Here is a 13232-nt window from a genome sequence, read left to right on the forward strand (position 1 = left end):
CAGCTGCTGCAGCTCTGACTCCAGCCCTGACTTGGTCTTGGATTTGGAGCTGCTGCTGCTCCTCCCCTTCCTCCCTCCTCAGAGGTGTGCCTAATTTGGTACCGTGCTGCCTGACTACCAGGTCTGCAATGGACCCTCTGCAGGGAATGAAGATTGAGGGAGATGAATAGGAAGTGTCTGGGCAACAGGGCTCTTCCTGAGCTTAGATTTCCCCTCTGGTAACTGGCTGCTTCCTGACCCCGTGGGGCCCTGACTCAGCTTGCTTGTAGACGTCACTCTGTTTGGTCTCCTGGGTCCCTGACTCAGCTTGTCCCCAAACTCACTTTCTGTCTCTGACTCTGGTTTATACCCCTATCTAGTAATCGTGAGCCCTGATTAGCTTCCAGGCCAGAGGTGGGTTTATGGTATTATCTTCTGGGCAGGTGCTGGGGATAAAAACAGCCCCAGTTTGAGCCCCCACACAGACCATCCAGAGTAGGTCTGCTCCACCCAGTGCAGTGCCCCACAGAGATACCCGAGGAAAATCCCCATGCAGCAACTCCAAGCCCAGAGCATCCTGGCCAGGTCAGCGCGGTGCCTGCCTGGGAGCAAAGCAGATTGTTCCAGCAGAGCAACACATTAGCACAGGTGCATCTTTTTCAGGGCTAAACTAGCTCATATAGCTCTCACTTGGGGGTCTCTGGCTGGCATGACTGTGCCCTGTAGATGTGCCCTCAGGGACGTCGCTTGGGGTTCCTGATGGGCAAGGCTCCCTGACTGGCCAGCAAAGTGTTCAGGCAGAGTTTCTCTGGAGGGAAGGGGCACAGAAAACACCTAGGCCAGGGGCACAGAAGGCACCTGGGAAACCACATCAATGCTACACATGAGAGTCCTGCCTCCAGGGTGCCTGGGCAACAGCCACCATCCCTACCCTCTTCCCAGGGCTGTGAGTGATAAAGACACAATCAGCCACCACCCACTCCCATCCTCTCTCACCCCAGCCAAGGGTGTCCAGGGCTAGCAAATCCAAAATCAGGGCAGGGCCATCTTTCCTCCAAACTGGGGGTTGTGCTGCTCTGGGGATTGACCTCCTCTCCCAGCTGAGGGGACCCAGCTGCAGGCTAGGAGCTCCCTCACGCCCTGGGGAAGTCTGCCATTGTGGAAGGTGAAATAGCTACAGCAGGCAGGAGTGAGAGGAGTGACTGAAGCTCATGTCCTGCTTGCCCAAATATCATTATGTTATGTTATTTATTTTTTTTTTAATTTTGTGTCTCAGACTAAATCAACCAGATCAGTTCCGAATGTTGTTGACTGAACAGAGCTTAACTGTTCAAGTCTGTGTTGTGCTACTACTGGCCAGTATCCTCCCTCCCAAACTCTTCATCCCGGGGCTTCAGATACTCTCAAATCCATGCCAGGCATCCTACATGCAAGCCAAAAGCCTGGAGGCCACTGCCTTGGAGTTGAAATGCCCTCTATCTCACTTGCCCATAGCCAAAAGACTGAAGGAACAAGCTAGGGGGAAAGCCTGAAATCAATCCCTAATCTCCATAAATTGTGTAACCAAGATCCTCACATTGGGAGGCTATGGTGGACTCACAGAGGTGCCTGCCTGCAGTGCAAAGGACAGATCGACAGATCTCCACCCTCAACTACACCAAGTCGTTCAAGGCCAGGAAGAAGGGGAACTCCCCTGCCAGGTACAGTAAAACCACATGGGCCAACAGCATCATCATGGTATCTCCTTTGCCAGGTACTTTATATTGAAAAATGTATGTATATCTATCTATCTATCTATCTTGTGACTACTGTGGTTCACTTGACAGTCCAAAACACACCTTTACAATGATACCATTCTTATTCCTGTTACAAAAACTGCACCACACACCTGCACACCCGTGTTCCTGCATGACTGTCACCTTTAACCATCACAATTATATAAAGGACTACCTCAGTGCCCCACCCCACCCTTCTTCCTTCCCTTCCCAACTCCCCCCACCTGTTTCCCCAGTCCTTTCACTTATTGTATTTGTGGTCATATCCATCATCATCGTCGTCCTCATCATTATCATTGTTGCTCTCTTTGGAGGGCTCACCTCTGAATAGTCTATGCCAGTCCTCTCTCTTCCATATGATGCCTACCATTCTTGCCTGTTGTCTTCGACCATCTTCCTGTAGTACCAGTACATCTCACTCACATTTACACCCCTGTAAATGTGCTTTCTCCATAGCTACTCTTAAATTTAGCCTCATTGGGTTTGGGGATATAGATGTCCTTTCAACAATGGGAACAACATGAAAGAGACCTCATGTGCATGGTTATCAGTCATTCCTGGGAATTTATCACGGGTGTCAAAAATCTGTCCATGTAATATGTCTTTCCTGATGTTTATTTCAATGAAGCACCATGCAAATACAGTTAATATTGCATCATTCATTGCACTAGGAGGGAAGGTAGAAATCTTGACATTATAACCAATTATAACTGATTTTTGGGGGACTCTCCAAAAGCTCTCTTCAGGACTCTATTTGAAGGAAGCTTGGGTGATCCCCTGGGGTTGGTATGATGGGAGAAGGGCAAACAGCCCAAAGCAGAGCCTCTCCCCCCTCCTCCCAGAAGATGGGAGAGGGGAGGAGTAGGTTGCTTTGCTGGGAGAGATGGTATAAAGGAGGAATATGGGTAGTTGGGAGGACTCAGGCGGGTACAGTGCCTGGAGAGCCCACTGAGGGAAAGGTATCTTGTTGGAGAGATTGTTACACTTAATTTTAACTGTGTTTGGGATGGAGACTCGTCATACAGTGAGACCATTCCAGTCACAACTCAATTATTAGGATACCCAGTAGAAAAGACCTATTGAGATTAATAAAGACAAAGCTTACATAGTCTCAGATTCAGGCAGAAAACAAGTCCACTAGCCAGGCCTCTCTGTTCCCTTGGGGACTTGAGCTTTGGAGAAGTCCAGATTTTGAAGTCCAGAAGTAGATGTCCCAAACTGTAAAAGTCCAAATTTCACTCCAGCCTATGCCCAATATTTATAGATGGCTGGTCCCAATATTTTAATGAATGATCTTTGATTAGTTTTATTTAAATGTCTTTGTCTCACTGAAACTTTTAGAACTGGATGTAACTAGCTTTCTCATGGACCTGGAAGGTGTCAATTAATTGGGATTTATGTCCTTGAGAAACCAAAAGGAGCAAAAGGGGGGCTTCCTTGTCTCCTTTTCCTGCCAATTATGCAATGTTGTTTTCCATGGGTTTGGTACTGAAGAGTGGCTACAAAGAGGATGCAGCTGGACTGTGGTGTCAAGTGACAGAACAAGGAGCAATGCCCTCAAGTTGCAGCAAGGGAGGTTTAGGCTGGATGTTAGGAAAATCTTTCTCACTAGGAGGGTGATGAAGCACTAGACCAGGTTGTAGAACAGGGGTGGGCAAAATGGCAGATCCAGACAGTGGCCAGACTTCATTTCCCAGCAGCCCCCACCCCTGTTGCTGAGACCAGTTTCCATGGACACCTTAGCAGCATGGCATTGTGACAGCTTGGGGCCAGGGTTTCCATGGAGGCTGGCCCCAGCAGCGCTGGCAGGGTGTTCAGATGGGTGGGGAGCTGCTCTGGGGCCAGGGCTGGGTTTTTGTGGCAGTGACAGCATGGTCTGGAGCTGGAGCAGAGCTTGGATTCACTGCTTGCACTGCCAGCGTTGCTGGGGCTGGTCTCCATGGAAACCCTGGCCCTGTGCTGTCACAGTCCTGCTGCTGCTGGGGTCTCCATGGAAACTGGCCACAGGGGCTGCTGGGAAATGGAGTCTCCCACAGGTCCAATCCAGCCCACGGGCCAGACTTCGCCTGCCTCTGTTGTAGAACCTCCTCCTTGGAGGTTTTTAAGACTCGGCTAGGCAAAGCTTTGGCTGGGATGATCTAGCTGGGGATGGGCCTGCTTTGAGAAGGGGGTTGGACTAGACGTGACCTCCTGAGATCCCTTCCAACCCTCATTTTATATAATTCTAGGAGTCTATGTTTTGGGGGCTGGGAGTCCCTTCTGGGACTTGTGTTTTCTATGAGCAGCTGCTTCCATACACCCAGAGCACAGTGTGTGAGGGCCCAGGCATTTGGGAAAAAGGTTTTGGAGAGTTCAAGGCATGTCCCTGTCCACCTTCAGACAGGGAACTAGAGGTCCACCACCCCTCCAAACCCCTGGAGTAGCTGGTGACTTGGGCTCTCACCTCCTCCTGAAAGAGGCTGGACTTGCACCTTGTTGACACCTGCACCAAGAGCTCCCACATTCACACCACTGCTCTGATATTCCTGACTCTGGCACTGCTTTCAAAACTTGCCCCCCTGGACAGTCAAGAGGAGGAGGGATGGTGGGTGGTCTGTGAGACCAGGTGGGAGGGGGGGCAGAGACTAGTTGCCAGCCAGAGGGGGGCAGATGCTGATCTGATAAGGAACATGCTGTGTCTTCCCACCTGTACGTTTGCACTGTGGTGGGAAGTGAGAGGGACACAGCTTCAAGCCCTCTCTGGATGAAGAGGGTCGAGACCGTGGGTTTTCTGCTTGTGGGCAAGTGCTACAACTGCTCAGCAGTGGGACCAAGCCATAAGATGGCTGTCTCCTCCACTGCTGCTATTCACTGCGAAAGGGTTGGGGGCTGCTTGCAACTCTGGGTGGGTAGCAGTGTGAGCGCATGCAGCCATTGTGTACCCTATTGAGCATGTGCAGTCTGTGTGCGCACACATATCTCCACACAGCTGGGAAAGCAGACTCGTTCCCTGCACAAACATGGCATTTTTGGCACTTACAAGGTTAAAAAGCTGCCATTTAGGTGTGCCAAGGAGAGGACAGTTCCATCCTTCCCCCTTGTCCCCCTGGGGAGGTCACTACTGAGGCTGTATGTGCCAAGGGGGACCAGGAAAGATCCACAAACAAGTCTGGGGTTGGGGAAGGGGGTTCACAAGTTAACTTTTCCTTCTCGTTCTAAGCTGGCTAGTGTCTGGCTCAGCTAACCCTGTAAAGCCATTAACACATCAGTGTTGCCCATCTTGGCCCTCCAACTAAGCGATGATGAAGTGGCAAGGATGAGGAGGACCAAACCCCCTGTGGCACTAATAGTTTAGGGAGGACTAGGGTCCCCCTTAGACACCTAAGCACCATGAAGATACCCAATATGGGTACGGGATCTGGCCCAGTCCAACCTTTGTTTGTACAGGGTCTGACACGGGATGCTTTGTGATGCGTCTCCTATATGCCATCACATCGCCATGGAGACCAGTGTTGTGGAGGTTATAAAGTCAGAGCAAAGGCTTTTTTCTGGTCATTCTGAGGGTTTACCCCAAAGGAGCACTAGTGCTTTCTGTTAGCTATTACGATTTACTGTTAATGTTCTTTAATTATTATTAATATTAGCAGTAGTGGTAGAATTAGCATTAATATTCTAATTTTTATTATTACATTTTCAATTATTGGTATTGTTAGTAGTACTGTTAGCAATAAGCATTAGTATAGTCACTGTAGTATTGGGATAGTTAGTTTAGTTAGCAATATTGTTAGAGATTAGTAGAATAGGCAGTTATAAGGACATCAGCATTCCTGTAGTGAGTCAGCTGTCATGGGAAGTAGGAGAAATGCCATTCCCATGGTGGTAAGTGGCTTACCAGCTCTCCTTTTTCACTTCTGCTGCTCTTGGTTACCAACTATTTCTCTCTCTCTCAACTGTTGGAGGGTCTTTCCAATGTAAGATATTATCTGGACCTTTGCATGTTCCTGCCCTATGCACTTTGTCTCCCTTTGCAACACCTTGCAGTTCGATTTGTGGAGTCTTTTCTGTTTTTCACCTTGTGGCCATTGATTGCAGTTCCCAGCTGCTTCTCCTGCTTGTCTGTCTAATGTAACTGTCCCCTTTTTTCCTTACAGCCTTTTCAGTCTGTCCCGAGCAGTTGCTGCAGCTTGACACACCTTTTCAGTTTGTTCAAAATCTAGGTCTTTGTCTGTCTTCCTGCGGCCTGTTCTGTAGCCTGGGGTCTTGCAACTGGATCTCTGTCTGAATTCATATATGGGACTAGATGAGCTTCTGAGGTGCTGTCCAACCCTCCGTTTCTATGATTCTATAATAATCTGCCAAATACAATAATGACAGGCCTGACTCACAGACACTTATCCAGGACCTTGAGCAGGATGGATAATAGAAGATGGTTAATAGCTGTCAGGCTCCTGCTTGTGTATGAGACCCTGTGCTCCGGCTGGGCTCTTTCCTTCTTTCTCTGAGTGCTTTCAGCTCATCTCCTCTGTAACTCCTGAAATCGAACATGGATGATCTTTATGGTGCCCAGCTCTGGGGAGGAGCTGTGGGGATGAACAGGCCCAAACCCTCAGAACCTGCTGGGTGGTGGGAACAGGCTGCCTCCATGCCTGGCACCACCTTAGGGCTTGGCCACTGAATGAGCAGAGCTTTCCCCAGGTCTTGCCAGGACCAGGGCTGCTCTTTTGTAAAGTGAAAGGTGGGAACCACACTGAGTTAGAAGAGCCCCCACTGGTTTCCCACAGAGTGCAGTGGAGTTGCTCATCACCAGCTGGGGAAGTCTGGGCCCCAGGGTGGCTTCTGCTGAACAGCTCTTCTCTCTCCCTCCAGCTCCCCAAGATTCAGTTGCCCAGCGAGAAGGATGAAGACTTGGTCCCCAAGCCCCCACCTAGCACACCTTGGTCAAAGGTGAGGGCTCGGAGGGTCCTGTTTCCTCCCCTAGATGAGGGAAATAGGATGGCACAGCTAAGCAGTTGTATGTGCAGAAGTGAGGGGAGTGGCTGTGGGCACTGGCAGAGCCATCCCCTGCGCCCAGGAGACCCAGCTGGACTGACCTGCTGGATGTGGGCAGAGGAGCTCGTAGGGTCGGCTAGTTCTCTGTGGCCCCAGGAGTCCTCATGACAGGTTGGCCCCAGCCATGTTATACAGAGCAGGAGCTTGGGCTGCTCTCACTGCCGGCAGCTTGCCTGGGGGCTCCCCATCTACCCAGCCCATCCTGTGCTGATCCCAAAAGCCTCTGCCCTGGCCCCAGCCCTCACAATTCACCACCCCAGGCCCATCAGCCCTAGCTCAGCAGCAGTGTCTGACTGGATGGCTTTGTCTTCAGCCAGTTGACCCAGATGAATGCCCCTCTTCTTTAGCAAGGACCTGAGACCCCTCATGGCCCTCTTCTCCTGCTCCACCCTCAAGACAGAAACCCAGATCTAGACAGGCCCAGACTCAGGGGATGCTGTACGTGGTGGAAAGGATGGCATGAGCTCTTTCCAGTATCTTGGGATCCCCTGAGCATGGAGAACCATGGCCATATCTATGTGCTTAGGGGAACGCACTATGTTTCCTGGCAGGACTTTGTTCGTCAGGACAGGAAACTGAAGCAGTGCAATCCTCTGTGGTGGCAAATAAAATTGAGGACCAGGAAAGAAAGCAGTGTGGAAGTCGATTTCTTCTACACCCCTTCACCAAGGCAGACGGAAGCCCAGAGAAAGGTAAGGCCCTTGGGCATGACCCTGTCCTCCTGGAGAGAGGATGCATCCGGGGGATTGCTGAGGGGTGGCGCTGGAGCTGCTGGGCTTGGAGCGTTGGACACACACAGACATGAACGAGCAGTCTGGGAATCTGTGCCCACGTGCAAGTGTGTCCCGTGGAGTTTGTGCATGCCCATGTGCACTCAAGAAGGGTTTGTGTGCATATGTGCATCTCTGGTAGTGCATGAGAATTGGTGACAGGTGTGTGCCAGCCTGGGGGTTGGCTTTGGCAAGTGTACATGCACCTGTTCATATACCATGAGGGTCTGTGTGTGCTGGCATTTCTGCCCAGTGTGTGAACACAGACGTGTGCATTGATGGACAGGCATGCACAGGCATGATTTGTCCCTGCATTGCAGGTAGGGCAGCTGCTGTGTCTTTGAGGTCATGTCCCGGGGGGTCGCTCACTGTGCCAACTCCTGCTTCATTTTCTCCTATGAAAGATCCAGCTCCTGAGACAACAGTCTGGAAAACTGGACAAGAAGCAAGTGGTGCTGCAGGAGAAAGTGGAGCGGCTGCCACACAAAATAACTGGGCCCAGGTAGGAGAATAAGAGTGATGAAGGGCTCATCTTTAGACCCATGTTGTTGTGGTCTGGAGGGTAACAACTGCCTGCATGGGGTCAATTAAGGGCTTGGCAGGGCTGGTTTTGATAGCAGGGAGCTTGAGTGATTTTGGGCTGTGACCTCTGTTCCCTCTAGGGCCTCTGACACTTTTTCCTCCTCCCTGGGCTACCTCTTCTTACAGGCCCCCTGGATCCTCTCCCCAAGCAGGACCCTTCCCCACCTCAAGGCAGAGAGCGTCTCCGCAAGGAGTCATCACCCCCCTCACCCACGGAGGGTCCTGCCTCGGACTGGGGCTCTGCATGCAGGCTGCTCTATCTACAGGCCTGGCGCCCAAAGGGATGAGCTGCTCTAGCTTGCCAGGGCAATGGTGACAAGCCCCCTTTGGGCAGAAAGGGAGGCACTGTGCTCTGTGCAGGGACAGTGGAGCCTGCACAGAGCATAGATCTGAAAGGCCCAAAACAGCTGTGGGAAGGTGGGGGGGAGCATTCCCAGCGCTGGCAGGAAGGGGCAGTTAAAAGTCAGGCAGTGTCCTGCTTGGCCCAGACAGCCTCTGTCAGAAACCAGTGTGGCCACAACATGGACTATCATTTGGAGCCATTTGTGCTGTGACCTATGGGGGCTTCAGCCTCTTCCTAACACAACTCCTGATTTTCTCTTGTCTTGCAGTAGAAGGAATCTGGAACACACCATGGATTTCAGAGCTAGGCGCTCCAGCCATGTCACATCAAGATTTCCCCAGATCTAATCTCAACTCAAAATCTAGTAAATTGTTCTTTTTAAAATTCAACCAGGCTCAGGACATCATTAGGGACAGCGGTTGCTACTACGTGGCAGGGAGGATGTGGGGGTTGAAAAAGCTACTTCTAAAGGTGGGAGAAAGACATTAATGTCAGATGTGGATGTCTAGGATAATTTTTGCCCCAAACTACTAAAAGGATCAGCACATGAGAAAGCCCAGATCTTTGCCAACTGGTCCTCTTGGGTGTAGTGCTCTTTGATGAGAGAATAGCAAGTGTAGTGCTTATATATAAGGAAGGGAGAAAGGGCATCCAACTCCAATAGTATTTAAGTTTGAAGAACAAATTGTGAAGGGAAGAGCGATCGACAACATGAGTATACAGAAACCAGGACAAAACACAATGGGGTTTATCCAAGGAAAATGGTGTCAATGTATTTATCCCTCCACGGCAAGAGAGCCAATTTCATAGAAAAGGGCAATACTATGGACTTAACTGATCTATATTCAAACAGAGCTGTTGACTGTATGACACCTGGGAAATTCTTGGCCCACCTGGGGAAGATGGGGCTAGATCCTGAAATTGTGGAAGACGATGTGTCTCCAGGGGACACAGGAGCATGATCCTCAAAAACAGTAGGAGTGGGAAAGAGTAACATGGCTGGAGAAACAGTTACCAGAGATGTTCCTCAAGGATTGCGTGTAGCCCCATCCTGTTTAGCTTTTTTTTATTTCAAGATGGAACTCCATCATTGCAGGTTTCCCTTGCTTTATCCTGTGCACGTGTTCGTGGAAAACGGTGCATAATCTGAATTTGCATTAAGGGAACCCGCTTTACAATGTAACAAATAGGGATACATTCCAAGACCTCGACTGTACTGACCCCCAGACCCATTTCTACCACTTTTACGAGACAATTTTGGTACTGACCTACAGCAGACAATACACCCAAGCACAAGGCACCATCATAATGGGGATGGCAACTACAGAAACACGTGTCGCAGACAACGAGCAAGGGGCACAGATCCACACAGGGGACTATATTTCAGTGTGTGTCGCTCCCACAATGCACTGCACAAAGCAGCTGACTGTGGGCTTCCACCACACCACTTGCATCAGAGTGAATTTACCTTGTATATAACAAATTTTTGGTATAAAAAGGATCATTGCATAAGAGCGAATTGGCACAAACAGAATCTGCATAAAATGAGGGAAACCTGTAGTTGATGGAAGGGGCAGTATAATAGGAGAGGGAGCTTTGGAGTCAACAATCAGCCTGTGTTATTGATCTGCAGACTCAAAAGTCCCCATAGTGCAATGAGACAGGATGGGGCCACAATGACAATAAATATGACTTTGGTTAAAGAAACCTGTCTGGCATGAATAATGAATGCCCCAGAGGCTGGGGGGCAGGGGGGAGGCATGGTGACTGCCCGCAGGTGGCAGTGGCAGGGGCATGGCGGCAGTGAGTGGGGAGCTCCTGCGGGCAGCCACAGCAGTGTTGGGGGGGGGGGTAGGGGGCAGCAGGCAGCTGGTGAGTGCTGACTGGTGGTCAGCGACCACCCGCAGCGTTGGTGGCGGCCAGGACAAAGGTAGCAGTTCACCCAGCCCTGTAATGACAAGAGATGCCCCCCCTTTCATAGATTTCACCCTTGTTAAATGCTGAGGGATGTAACACCCTCAGGGAAGGGGTTTGTACCAGAAGAATCCTCTTGTGGTCCAGGTGGAAGGAGCTACTTTGTCCCTTTGCCCTCCCTGGAGCTCCTGTGAGGTGGTAGTCATCACTTTGTATGGGAAGAGGTGTTTTCTTATGGCTGTGTTGCCTGATAGCACAGTGGCTTGGGAAGGGTCACTGGCCTCCTGGATTCAGACACAGGAGCTGGCAGGATGGGCTTATTCTTCCAGCCCCAGGAGTCCCCATTACAGGCTGGCCCCTGCAATATTGTCCAGAGCAGGAGCTCAGGCTGTCTTCACTGCAGGGGGCTTGTCTTATGGCTTTATTTTAGCCCTCCCCATCCATTCAGCCCATCCTCCACTGATTCCACAAGCCTCTGCCCTGGCCCCAGCCCTCACAGTTCACTACCCCAGGCCTGTCAGCCCTGCAGCCCTGGCTCAGCAGCAGTGTCTGGCTTTGTCAGGTGAACATCCCTCTCCTTCAGCAGGGACCTGAGACCGCTCATGAGCACAGACAATGAAAACCCTCTTCTGCTTCACCCTCAAGACTGAAACCCAGGTCTGGAGAGTGCCTGCCAGAGCTCTTCTCTCCTTCCGGACCAGAGGAACCCCACTCTGGCAGTGAACCTGAAGCAGAGTCCCAAAGAAGGAGCCCAGTGCCAATTAGCTCTGCAGCCTTTTAGTGCAGTCACACCTTGGTACAGCTCAGGCCTGGGACTCCTGGAGTCTCCTCATTGCTGTGTCTGCCAAGGCCAGCAGGAAAGGGGTGAATTTGGGGGAAACCTCCTGGCATGGATAACTGTGGCCTGTGAAGGGATCCCTACTCAGGTTGGGAGTGTGGCTGTTTGCTCAGGGGGAATCTCACAGTCAGGAGAGGGCCTCTCTCCAGGAAAGCCTCCCAGTTGTTGAACATCCCAGGCCTTCCTCACTATGTCACTCTGTGAGTTCAATACTATATCATACCTTCTCCCTCCTTTTTTAAGGAATGGAAGAATTCATCTGAAGACTACACAGCTTTTTGAGTGCCTCCGCAGCTGGGCATAGGCATCCTTGATGCTCCCAATGGGAATACTGTAGTAGCAATTATCTAAATGGAAGTTCTGCACTGCTCCCATCAGGTTCCTTTTCAGCCATTTGTCCACATCTTATATCCTTGCTCCTTCCCCCTGCATACTTTTTTTACTCTCCACATCCTCACCAGCGACAGACCTACCAATTCCTTTGACCAAGGAGTCCACAGACACACAGGCCTGGTGGGAATCCCAGGTTCTTTTCCTTTGGTTCTTCCATCCTGTTGTTTCATGCGTGTAGGAGTGGGCCCAGTGCCAGGCTAGCAGGGATGCTGGGGGTCAGGGTTCAGAAGCACTGGTAGAGAGGTTTGTGGGGTGAGGGTGGGCAGCAACAGAGCTAGGATAGCCAAGGGTGGTGAGTCCAGCTCAAGGAGTACAGGAAAGATGCAAATGGAAGAAGCCCAAATCTGGGATAATAAAGGGAAGCAGACTAGGACTTTAAGGCATTGACAAAAACTAGTTTAGGTGAAGCCCACAACTGGGATGGCAGCGGGTTATAAATCAGGACTGAGGGGCATTGGCCGAACTGTCTGTGGCAGAGGGAGAGCCCTGGGCTGGGCTATCAGAGGCACTTTGAGGGCAGAGTGGTACTACCGTGGCACATGGAAACACCTGTCTGAGCTCCGGTAGAATCTGTTGATCCTGGATAGGCCTCATCAGCCATCTTTGGATGCACAGAAGGGGCAATCATGGAAGACAATGATCCTTGGGTCCAAGGGATTGCTGAAGAAAAAAAAGGAGGCACTATTGTACTGTGCTCCTGTTTGTGCAACACCAACCAGATACATAGGTTGACTATGTCCCCATGTGGCAACTTAGCATGTTGAGTTCCCTAGATGAAATCAATGCTCTCTAGTCTTGCCCAACTGCTCCCCCTTGTATTTAAGCATGGTTGTTCTTCCCCTGATAGCAGCAAGTTGCTATTTATTATAGGCACCATTCATTAGAGTTGTTAAACGCTGAATAGTAGTGGGATTCAAACCCACACCCCCCAACAGGCTGGAGGCTAAATCCTGAATCTTTGACCACTGCACCACACTACCGCATGGACTGCTAGGCTGCACCTTTCTTTCCCTGTTCTAGCCCGATCTCGTCCAACTTCTGCCTCAACCCTTTCCTATTCAATATCTATAAAATCCTTAGTCTGTCTGTCTGTAACCCTTTATTCGCACTCTGATTGGCTGAGTGAAGCAACCAATCAGAGGGCTGCAAGAGCGTTCGGCCAGAAGGTGGCACAGTGGAGGGCTGCCATGATGGCGGGGACGCAGGGGACGGAGTGGGGGGTGGGGGAGCAGGCCCAACAACAGCTCTGGGGATTGGACCCCTCTGAAATGGCGGGGGCGAGGGTGGGGGGAGTGGGCCTGTTTGCCCCTCCCCCAGCCTGGTTGAGAAGCGGGGGCAGGGCTGGATGCATGACTCCATCCCCCCCCTGCCATGATGGCAGGGGAGGGAGAGGGAGGTGGAAGGGGTGGGGGCATGGTGACGGCACCCCACCACTGCCACCACCGGGCCCCGCCAACAGCCGGGAAAGGGAGAGAGGGGAGCGGGGAGGGGAGGCAGGCGGACATGGGCCGGGCAGACCTGAAGCAGGGCCAAGGGGGGAACGGGCCTGGACTGGGAGCAGCGGGGGAAGGGCAGAATGGGCCCATACCTGAAGGGGGGGAGAGGGGGAG

This window comes from Gavialis gangeticus, unplaced genomic scaffold, assembly GCF_001723915.1.
Source record: "Gavialis gangeticus isolate Ggan-Ray unplaced genomic scaffold, GavGan_comp1, whole genome shotgun sequence".
In the NCBI taxonomy this organism is placed as follows: Eukaryota; Metazoa; Chordata; order Crocodylia; family Gavialidae; genus Gavialis; species Gavialis gangeticus.